This window comes from Lithobates pipiens, unplaced genomic scaffold (genome assembly GCF_037356315.1).
Source record: "Lithobates pipiens isolate NorthernLeopardFrog02 unplaced genomic scaffold, aLitPip1_a1.2 Scaffold_18, whole genome shotgun sequence".
NCBI lineage: Eukaryota > Metazoa > Chordata > Amphibia > Anura > Ranidae > Lithobates > Lithobates pipiens.
Window position 1 is genome coordinate 647,006,240 of NW_027507758.1, and position 12,077 is coordinate 647,018,316.

The window sequence follows — 12,077 nt, forward strand, 5'->3', positions numbered from 1 at the left end:
AATGTCCCAGAATTCCCAGAATCCTCCTCACCTCTCCTCAATCATCTCTCTGGTGACTTCTAGAATCTTCTTTGTATTTCTCTATTCTATCAGGGAGGGAGGTGGAGGCAATGTGATGGTCATATGATCTCCAGACTTCACAGGAGGAAAACTCTAGATCTGAACACAAATAGTAAAATCAAATGATATTCCCAGAATCCTCCTCAACTCACCATTCAGGGGTCCATTTTGTTAAAGCCCCACTTCAGGCTGAGATATAATTTACCCCACAGGACCCCCAAAATATGCAGGACAAAAGCTTGTAGCAGGCATTCTGATGTCATTACATACAATGCAGGACCAACAGTCCCACTTTGCTAGTGAGGATGCCAAGGGTCCGAAGAACAAGAAGGAGCTCAGAGACAAATGAGAATATTGCTCAGCCAATGGGAGATGATCTCAGCATGACTTACATAATGAAGGAGATGAGGGGGAGGGGTGGAAGTCACTTATGATGACCATAGAGACATGGAAATTCAGCTGGTTCAGTAGGGATCGGTCACATTTCCATCCATGTGTGGTCACTGCCGGATAAAAGTCACTCTAATAGTTAATCTAGGTCTCCACACTATATATATATATATATATATATATATATATATATATATATATATATATATATGCACACCTCTCCCATCCTCTGGAACTCGCTACCTCAACCTCTCCGGCTATCCCCTACTCTTGCTACCTTCAGGCGACCCCTGAAAACTCATCTCTTCAGGGAAGCCGATCACGTCTCCAACTGATCTTTTATCACTTCCATCAGCTTATTACCCACAATTGCAACCTTTTGTACCACCTGCCCCACCCTATTAGATTGTAAGCTCTTCTGAGCAGGGCCCTCTTAATCCTTTTAAATTTTATTGTATTATAACTGTATTGTCTCCCTTTTATATTTATTATATATAATATTGTAAAGTGCTGCGTAAACTGTTGGCGCTATATAAATCCTGTATAATAATAATAATAATATATGTGCGTATCATCATCTGCTGGAGATAAAAGACATTGCAGTGACTATGGAGGAAGAGGATGGACATGACAGGGGTGTGATGAATGAAGAGTGCAGAGAGAGAGCACACAGAGGCGAATCACCAGGAACCCGACACGCGGGGCATTTATTGGGGGACTCGGGGTACAGGCAGGGGGAGAATTAGTCCACAGAACACACAATAGATACAGCAATGAAGAGCGATCCTCGGGGCGGTAATATGGGACAGATAAGGGTTGTTATTTAATGGGGCAAACAGAAGGCACAGAAATTAAGGGTGCTCCTCAGGACAGCAAAGGGGTGATAGTCCACAGGGCAGAGCAGTGTTGGCACATAGGGTAGCAAGACAAAGTACAATGAAAAATTCCACCAGATAATGTAACACCACACAGGTAGTCCACGTAGGATGGCCAGGGAAATGGGCCCGACTCAGGGACAGAGATCCAGGTCCAAAAAAGGGCAGAGATCAGGGTGTGATGGGTTAAGTATAGGAAATTGCAGATATCCAGGCCAACAGGGGTAGGGGCTGGTAGCTGAAGAAGAGCAGGCAGGGTGAAGTCCAGAACAGGGCAGATATCCAGGCCAACAGGGGTAGGGGCTGGTAGCTGAAGCAGGGCAGGCAGGGTGAAGTCCATGGGCCCTTGGAGGGGGTTGGGAGGGTCTGACCACAGCTCAGCAGCACAGACAATACAGAACTATATGTCCAGGGTGCAGAGAGCAGCACCCAGTCCATACTGACCCATCAGACTCAGCAGTTCTAAGCACCTTCCAGTGAGGTCTGCAGCCATCAGCTCCTCTCTGTGTCCATCATGGAAGGCGACTCTCACCAGACTGACCCCCTTCTTTGTGTTGTGAATTCAGCCAGAGACCTCCCCTCAGATTCAGGTGGTGCCGAGGTGTCTGGCTCTATCCTGACACAATATACAATCATTTATGTGCTTCTTACTGAGGGAGCCTCATGTCCTCCCCCTGTAGGGACCCCGGAACTCACACTCCACATTATACCGATACACTGACTGCGTTATACATTGTATCCCGATTAGAGATTGTCCATTTTATAAAACTAAATACAAACATCTAATACTTCTGACCTTCACTAAAAGGGGGTTACTGGGTGTAAATAGAAAATACAATCTTATTACCTCCTCTGCTACTTCTTCCAGCAACGTCTTCTCTCTACTTCCTCCCGACACACCTCTCACCCGGAACTTCCTGTCTGTACCTGACATCGCTTCCGGTCTTCCATAGAGACTTCCTGTCTGTACCTGACATCGCTTCCGGTCTTCCATAGAGACTTCCTGTCTGTACCTGACATCGCTTCCGGTCTTCCATAGAGACTTCCTGTCTGGGTAGAAGTGAGATCACAGCCTTTAAGGATCAGAGGAACTGCAGCCCTGAGAAACGTCTGGTAGTGTGAACACGGCCTTGTGCTTGTACTGTATATCCTTATAGATGGGTCATCTCCACTCCCACCAAGGGGGATAGAAATATATTACTGCTCGGGGGGGAGACATTTTGGCCCCTTTGATTTTGCAGTAAAATTGATGTCAGATTTAGTCATGTAGAACATCTGTTATATGGATACAAAGAGCCCCAGCTGAGAGTAAAGGGTGGAAATGGCTCCTGATCCCCAGATTTGGGCAATTATGTTACCAATATAAATAGAATAAAACCCGCGCTATGTGTAACAACTCAAATACCTACAGAAATAACTTATACCGGACTGCTGCTGTAACAAAGGTAAGTATTCCCTTTATCAACTAGAAGAGCAACTACAGCGCTGTCCTATTGTGTGTGCACATAATTCATCACAAATACACTAAAATATGTGGAGACATTCATATATAAAGTGCTAGGGGCTCAAATAATATTCTCTGCAGATCTACTGCTTCCACTTTACGCCTACTTCACTGATCTTATGGTGTTTATCAATAAATTATGTAAACTGATCCATGTGCAAATTCATATGTAGCGGGGTCTCTTTAAGGACTATAAAACTACTGTTCCCAGAACCCCGCTGGTTCCCAGGATGTTTTGAGTTATGCCCCAGAGACTTATGGGGAGGGCATATAAGGAGGGGGAGAGGCCTAGTTCTTTCTCTTTGGACACCCCCCTCTCTCCTAGCAAGAGGAGGTCTGTGCTGAGCTGCTGGAGGGACAAGGCCTGAAGCCTGGGCCTTATGCTATTTTCCAAAGAGCTCTCTGCCAGCTTAGCTGCACCTGAGAGACATTTTCTCATCTTTGCTGCAGTACACCAGAAGGATTGAAGACTCGGAGGTCGTGGATTCATGTTCCTAGACGAAAAGGCAGAGAAACCGGACTTGGACTTGTCCTGGTGGTGAGAGCTGTTTAAAGACAGATGCTTTATCTTTATTATTCATTTGGATTACAAAGTTGTTCTTCAAGTGCACCACCGAAAGATTGCTAGCGAATATTGTTTCACTGGACTTCCATCTAGATCAGTCAGGCCTGACTGCATAGGTAGATAGTGCTGGGTGTTAGTTTACCCATGCAGGGAAGTAGCTGAAAAAGGGCAGCGCTAGAGTTGCATAGCAATACTTTATTATGCTGTTTACTCTGTTTATCTTTATTACTGGTTACTGCAGGGACTTGCTTATGTGTTGCAATCCAAATGTTTGATTCATGTTATTCCTTTTATAAAAACAACAAGTAAAGTCAGTTATATACTTTCAAAGATTGTCTATGAGCTTGAGTTATCCACCCACGCACACACACATATTTAGAGTATAAGCGATTTAATGTGTATTGCTAGATACTAACTGTGCCAGAGTGGGTAGAGCAGATTGCCGGGGGGGTTGGCGGAGCTGTGCTCAGGGCCCAAGCCAAACTTGCGGCCCTCTTAAGTGAGGGTATCGCTATACGTGGGGGCTCGTCCGGGATTTCTGAGACATCGGTGAACATGCCAGAGGTACCGGCATGGACCCACAGGGAGTCAGAGCGTGGTGTGAAGCGGCTAAGGCCGACCCAAGGCAGTCAGTGGTCATTAGCCTCCCAGGGGAGAAATGGTCGACTGAGACCGTAGAGGAGTTAATGAAGTCAGTGTCCCCAGACCATGAACCATGGGTGATGGAGATAAAATCAGACCCAGACATCTCATATCAGTACGCGCTAGTGGAATACTGGGATGGGATGCCGGAGGCTTGCAAGCGCAACTGTGTACGGACACAAGACAACAGATCCTATAGGTTGGTGCACGCAACAAAGGAGGAGCCATCGCCAACGGGATCACCGCAGGCTGCGGCCCGTACCTCACCTGAGAGTCTCAGATCAGCACCGGCCACCCTTCGCGCAGAACTGTGTGCTGTCCTGGGGGAGATTGTGGCCCAGTGCAAGAAGGATCCCACAGATTACCCGATGTCGGGGTACAGAAAACTCCGGATGTTTTCAGGGAGGAAACCTGTACCTTCGGAAGAAGAGGGATTTGAAGAGTGGTTAGATAGCGCAACTCAGGCACTAGAGGAATGGGAAGTTCCAGAGCGCAGAAAGAAGCAGAGGATTGTGGAAAGTCTAAAGGGGCCTGCTCTAGAGGCCGTACGCAACCTGAAGATGAGCAGGACAGACTGTAATGCGCAGGAGTAGTGATGGACGAACTTCCGACGGGACGTTTCGCGAAAGCGAAATGCGAACGGACCCAAACGTTCGCGAAACCGAACGTTCGCCGCGGGCCCCATTGACTTCAATGGGAGGCGAACTTTGCAAACCTTCATGTCGAATTTGCGGCCACGTGGTAATTATTAGGGGGTAAAACGTAGTCCCACCATCTGGACAATGACATAATACATGTATGAGGTGAATTTGGGATCGATAACTACAAGCATTTTTATTTTATTTGGGAAATTGTTCTAACAATTCAGGACTATGGAGCTAATGAAGGCAATGGAGGAGAGGGAAGGTCAGGGACCAGGGTAGGCAAAGAAGAGGGTGCAGGAGATGATCACCAGCAGCGTGACATACCGGAATGACACATGCACCGTGATAGAGGCATCTGACAGCAGCACCGTAATACAGAGCACTGACAGCAGCACCGTGACATACAGCGCTGACAGCAGCACCGTGACATACAGCGCTGACAGCAGCACCGTGACATACAGCGCTGACAGCAGCACCATGACATACAGCGCTGACAGCAGCACCGTGACATACAGCGCTGACAGCAGCACCGTGACATACAGCGCTGACAGCAGCACCGTGACATACAGCACTGACAGCAGCACCGTAAGCAGCCCCAGGAGGAAGTCAGCACAGCACAGGGATGGTGTGATCCCCTCATAATAAGAACCCCCAGGAGGAAGTCAGCACAGCACAGGGATAGTGTGATCCCTTCATAATAAGAACCCCCAGGAGGAAGTCAGCACAGCACAGGGATATCATAAGCAGCCCCAGTAGAAATATGACACCGCTCAACCTCTTCAAAGAGGAGGGTAGGGGCATATAGTACGGTGTGCTTTTTTGGGTCAAGGAAGTGAGCAGACTGTACGTCAGTCCCTATACCGCTGAAGGACTGCTGCAGTATAGGGCAGCGGTCAGCAGTGGTGCACGTCAACCCTATCTATTGTGGACCTATAGCGGTCCTTACAGAACAGCAGACTGTACCGCACTCAAGCCTATGTACCGTAGCACCCTATACCAAGTTACCAGTCCTTATAAGAACTTTTGTGGACCAAGCAGGTTGTGTATTAGTGTTTAGCAGACTGTACGTCAGTCCCTATACCGCTGAAGGACTGCTGCAGTATAGGGCAGCGGTCAGCAGTGGTGCACGTCAACCCTATCTATTGTGGACCGATAGCGGTCCTTACAGAACAGCAGACTGTACCGCACTCAAGCCTATGTACCGTAGCACCCTATACCAAGTTACCAGTCCTTATAAGAACTTTTGTGGAACAAGCAGGTTGTGTGTTAGTGATTAGCAGACTGTACGTCAGTCCCTATACCGCTGAAGGACTGCTGCAGTATAGGGCAGCGGTCAGCAGTGGTGCACGTCAACCCTATCTATTGTGGACCGATAGCGGTCCTTACAGAACAGCAGACTGTACCGCACTCAAGCCTATGTACCGTAGCACCCTATACCAAGTTACCAGTCCTTATAAGAACTTTTGTGGAACAAGTGAGTTGTGAATGTTTAGCAGACTGCAGCAGAAGGGCAGCAGTCAAGTATAATATCCTTTCTATATTTGGAAGAAAGAATATTATACATGTACAAGCCTATTACTGTACCACTGATACCAGTCCTGAAAAGAACCTTTGTGGAACTAATAATAACAGCAAGTCTTTAAAATTACCCTCACTGCCTGACAACACTGCTTCCTTCCTGTCCCTATACAAATTGGCAAAAAAAGAGAACGATTAGTGGTTACTGGAACAGCTCTTTTGTGGACCTTGATAGTAACAGCTAATGATGATGATGATGATGATGATGATGAAAGACTAATCTGGCTGTCCCTGTAGCATACACCGTCCTTTCCCTTTCTCTAAACTAACAAAAGACACTCAGGCTGCTGCAAGAATCAGCAGCACAGCAAACCTATCAACACCTAACACCTATACCAGTCCTGAAAAGAACTTTTGTGTACCAAATAGCTAGTGGTTTATCTCTCCCTACTCCACACAGGAACCTGTCCCTATCGTAACAGAAGAAAGAATGTAAAATGGCCACCGGATCGGGTGTATTTATAGGTTAGGGGGAATGTCCAAGTGTCCATGTGCTGTCATGTCTCAATTGGCTGTCCTGTATCACATGATAAACGTGTCACCAAAGGTTAAAGTTCTTGTATACATTAAACACGTAAGTCCGCCGCGGCGAACGACGGAAAAAGGCGTTCGAACGTGCGGACCGCGAATGTCGGAAATTCGCCGCGAAACGACCGCCGGGCGAAACGTTCGTCCATCACTACGCAGGAGTACCTAGATGTATTACAGAATGTGTTTGGTGGGACAGAGAAAATCTCTGAGCTTGCTTATCAGTTAGAGCATTGCAACCAGAAGAAAGGTGAAAAACTATCAGACTACATGGGACGTTTAGATAAAATCCTGCATAGGATGATCCTAAAGAAGGGGATCAGCCCAGGAAAAGTAGATGAGGCCCGTGCTCAACAGGTACTGAGGGGAGCTCAACCCATGGATCCTATTGCATGGACACTGCGTGCCCGACAGGATGGGAAGAATCTGGAGTACACTGACCTCATCCGAATGATCAGAGAGGAAGAGGCCCTACTGGAAGAGAAAAGGGAAGAACATCTCACGAGCCCGTCAAACAACCGGTAGCAATAGTTACACCGGCCATGACTCCCGCTAGAGATAAGGAGGTGGACACTTTGAAGTTACAGATGTCCCAGGTGATAGAGATGTTGACTGCTATGATGGCGAAAGGTCAAGGGGGAGCCGAGAAACCAAGTCCTAGGAAGGAGTTGTTTCCAGATACACCAACACCAAGCCCCACTCGAGACCGAGAAGAGATGCTATGCTACAACTGCGGGGGCAGTGGCCACTTCGCCAGTAGATGTTCCAGTCCCAAGAAGAAGAAGATAGATAACCGCCAGCCGGTGGGAAACTTCAGAGGGCCCCGGTGAGGGAGTCAACCGGGTGCCCATGCCTTTCAGTGAACTCCAAACTGAATAGAAGGAAGAGAGAGAGAGAGAGAGAAAACCAGATCCCTCAGAAGGAATGTCTACAAATAAGAGACAATAACATCCCTCAGCGGGTTTGTACTCCCATTACTGTGGGGAGGGTCAATGCATACCAGCTTCGAAAAAGAATAAAGTCTAAAACCAACTGGATGAAGACGGGTCCCCAGAAGAGGGTGGCCTCAACCCGGCCCTACCCAGAAGAATTGGTCGGCCCGTCCCCCACTGTCTCCATCCAGGTGGAAGGAGTCTACACGAAGGCCCTCCTGGACACTGGAGCTCAAGTGACTTTGTTGTACAGAGACTTCTATGATAGGCACTTGAGCCATTTGCCCATACAGAAGATAGAAGAGCTGGAGATATGGGGCCTGGGAGCTCAGAGTTTCCCCTACGATGGTTACCTGCCCATAAAGCTGACCTTCGATCCCTCTGTGGCGGGTAAAACAGAGGTGTTTGACACCCTGGCGGTTGTGTGTCCTAGACCGCCCGGGGCCAGCAAGATGTCCCTCATCATAGGGACCAATACGGATTTGGTGCAAAGACTTCTGACCCCTCTAGTGGAGACGAGAAACCATCAAGATCCCAATATCCATCCCATGCTGAAGACAGCCTACCAACGGTTGGTCCTAGAGCAGAAGACCCCAGGAGAGGGGATAGGGAAGGTGTGGAGACTTGGGAGAGAGGGAGTGGTGCTGCAGCCCGGAGAGGTAGCCTGCCTCAGGGCCACGGTGAAGCTTACCTGGGAGCAGCCTGGCCCCTTTGTCATGCTGGAATCCGATCCAAGGGAGGATCACTCAGGCCTGGAAGTGATACCGGAAGTGATATCAATCAAGGCCCTGAAGAAGGCTCGAGGAAGAGTCCCAGTGAGTGTGAGAAACCCTACAGAGAGACCCATAGAGATCCCTGCCAGAATGCTGTTGGGGCAGGTGAGTCCTGCGGCCCCAGTCAGCTGGTCAGAAGTAAAAGGAACGGGTGAAGGAGGAGATGTTTGGGAAAAACTTTCCATGGAGAACCCGGACCTACCTGGAGCCTGGAAGGAGAGAGCCAAGGCCCAGCTGACTAGATGGGAGAGGATTTTCTCAAAGGATGAGTTTGATGTGGGATGTGCCAGGAGTGCCACCCACCGAATCTGCCTCCAAGAAGACAAACCCTTCAGGGAAAGGGTTAGGCGGGTCCCTCTAGCTGATCTGGAGGATCTGAGGGAGCAGCTTGGGGAGTTGAAGAAGACTGGTGTAATTCGGGAGTCTAGAAGTCCCTACGCCTCCCCCATAGTGGTGGTCAGAAAGAAGAATGGGTCGTTGAGGCTTTGTATCGACTACAGGACTCTCAACAGGAGGACCATCCCTGACCAGTATACCACACCGAGAATAGAGGATGCCCTACAGAGTTTGTCTGGTGCCAAGTGGTTCAGTGTAATGGACCTCAAGAGTGGGTACTACCAAATCCCCATGCACCAGGAAGACCGAGAGAAGACAGCTTTCATAACCCCAGTGGGATTCTTTGAATTCAACAGAATGCCTCAGGGCCTGTCTGGAGCCCCTGCTACCTTTCAACGCCTCATGGAGAAGACCGTTGGAGACAGGAACCTCATAGAAGTCCTTGTGTACTTGGACGATGTCATTGTCTTCGGGAAGACTTTGGAAGAACATGAGGCCAGGTTGGAGAAGGTGTTGAGAAGACTCAGCGAAGAGGGACTCAAGCTTTCTCCCGATTAGTGCCGGTTTTACCAATCCTCTGTGAACTATCTGGGACACATAGTGTCTGAAAAGGGAGTGGCTACAGACCCTGAGAAGTTGGAGGCAGTTATCTCTTGGCCAAGACCGACAACAGTCACAGAGCTCAGATCTTTCCTGGGGTTCTGCTCCTATTATAGAAGATTTGTGGATGGGTTTGCCCGGATTGCCAAGCCACTAAACGAATTGCTCAAGACTGAAGGAGAAGAGGATGGCTTGGGACCCAGGAGGGCCGGTGAGTCGGTTCAAGATCAGTGGAGCCCAAGGTGTGAAGAGGCTTTCCGAACCTTGAAGAGGAGCCTTACCACGGCCCCAGTTCTGGCCTATGCCGACCCCACCAGACCATATGAGCTACATGTCGATGCCAGTCATGAGGGCCTAGGCGGAGTGCTCTATCAAGAGTATGAAGAGCAGCTGCGACCAGTGGCCTATGTGAGCCGGAGCCTGACTCCCTCGGAGAAGAACTACCCCACTCATAAATTGGAGTTCTTGGCCCTCAAATGGGCAGTAGTAGACAAACTGAAGGACTATCTCTATGGGGCGGAGTTTACCGTAAAGACAGATAACAATCCTCTGACCTACCTCTTCACTACTGCAAAGTTAGATGCAACCGGACACAGATGGTTGGCTGCATTATCCGGATTCAACTTCAGTCTAAAGTACAGACCAGGGGCTGGAAATAGGGATGCAGATGCCCTGTCCCGAAGATCTCATGTCATGGTCAATGACTGGGAAGACTGGACCCAGGTAGCACCGGAAGGAGTGCGAGCACTCTGTCAGGGTGCTGAGTTTCAAGCAAGAGGGGGCCCCAGAGCAGAGGAGATAGGAGTCACCGCAGTGGGAGTCCCTCGACCCTACTGTGGGGTAACTCAACTAGCAGAGGAACTCCTGCCAAAGCTGTCCAGAAAGGAGCTGAGCTATGACCAATTGGAAGACCCCATGGGGAGATTGGTCCTTGAAGCTTTGGAGAACGAGAATCCAGAGGGACTTCGACATCACCCTTCCAAGGAGGCTCGCCTGCTGAGGAAAGAGTTGGATAAGCTACAGGTACATCAGGGAGTGGTCTACCGAAGGGGCCCCTCCGATAACTCAGAAGATAAGTGGCAGTTGTTTCTCCCAGAGAAGCACCGAGAGACGGTACTAATTGCCTTACATGACCAGCATGGCCATCTAGGGGCGGAGAGAACTTTTCAGCTTGTCAGAAGCCGGTTCTATTGGCCCTGTATGAGGGCAGAAGTGAAGGAATATTGCAGTTCTTGTGCACGATGCATCCAGAGGAAGACTCTACCCCATCAAGCTGCCCCAATGGGCCACCTACAGAGTCAGGGTCCAATGGATCTGGTGTGCATTGACTTTCTCTGCCTTGAACCCGATTTGAGTGGATTGGGAAATGTTCTGGTGGTAACCGATCATTTCACCCGTTATGCCCAGGCTTTCCCCACCAAAGACCAAAAGGCCTCCACTGTGGCCAAGGTGCTCATGGAAAAGTACTTTGTCCACTATGGATTACCACAGAGAATCCACTCAGACCAAGGTAGGGACTTTGAGAGTCGTCTGATCCGGAACCTACTGGACTCATTGGGAGTAGAGAAGACCAGGACTACACCTTATCATCCACAAGGAGATGCCCAACCTGAGAGGTTTAATCGGACCTTACTAAACATGCTTGGAACTCTAGAGACAGAGAAGAAGCAACACTGGAGCCAACACATATCAGCTTTGGTGCACGCTTACAACTGCACCACAAGTGATGTGATGGGTTACTCCCCCTACCGGCTCATGTTTGGGAGAGAAGCAAGATTGCCGGTGGATCTAGCCTTTGGCATCTCCCTAGACCATGCCTCTGCTACCTCCCACAAGGGATATGTGGACCGACTTAGACACAATTTGAAAGTGGCCCATGAACGAGCTCAGGCGGCTTCGGACCAAAGGGGAGCCCGCAACAAGAGGAACCTCGATCTGAAGGTTCGAGTGCAAGACCTGCAGCCTGGGGACCGTGTACTGCTACACAATCTGGGGATCCCTGGGAAGCACAAGCTTGCTGATAGATGGAGATCGGAGCCCTATGTCATTTGCAGAAAGCTACCTGGATTGCCTGTGTATAAGCTAAAACCAGAGGGGAAAGTGGGGCCCTTGAAGACTTGGCACAGAAATCATTTGCTCCCGCTTACTGAAGCAGTCAGAATACCTCCAGTGAGAAATCCACCTGAATCTGTTTCCATTCTGGATACCCCGGGACCCAGCACTCGGTCTCAGACCTCCCGGGTTAGAGATGGACAAGATTTCCAACGAGGTGAAGGTGGAAGAGGAGAGCTTGAGTGGCTATGGCCTTCATCAACTCAAGGAAATTCTGCCATAGATCTCCCACCTACTGAGGATACACAGGATGGGACACTGAACCCAGAAGCTACAGAGTTCATTCCATCTAGTGGTGTGCCTGAAGGCTGGGAAGATATCCCTAGCATTTACTCAGAAGAGGGAGGAACCGATGTTCCAGAACCAGTGATGCTGTTAGAATGTGTTCCTGAAGTAGAGCCTGTGGCACCAGAGCCTGAAGTCCCAAGAGAACAGAGAGCTTGCCGAGTTGTGAGACCCCCCCAAGAAGCTAATCTACTCTCAAATGGGGGAGAGCTCTGAGGACTCTGTTGTGACTGCTAGAAGAAGTGCTGAACGC

At 49.2% G+C, this 12,077-nt stretch overlaps 2 protein-coding genes across 5 annotated transcripts in view; one reads left to right on the top strand and one right to left on the bottom strand.

Annotated features, from left to right (window-relative positions):
* Positions 1–2,222, bottom strand: part of LOC143989620 (uncharacterized) — a 32,059-nt gene extending 29,837 nt beyond the window's left edge. For all 4 annotated transcript variants that reach the window (XM_077489841.1, XM_077489842.1, XM_077489843.1 and 1 more), the window contains exons 1-2: positions 2,173–2,222; positions 32–159 (exon numbers count right to left, since the gene is read on the bottom strand). The gene's annotated coding sequence lies outside the window, so the exon portion shown is untranslated. The remainder of the gene's footprint in view (positions 1–31; positions 160–2,172) is intronic.
* LOC143989546 (uncharacterized) overlaps positions 1–12,077 on the top strand; it is a 600,653-nt gene that overhangs the window by 302,173 nt on the left and 286,403 nt on the right. The gene's annotated exons all lie outside the window — the stretch shown is intronic.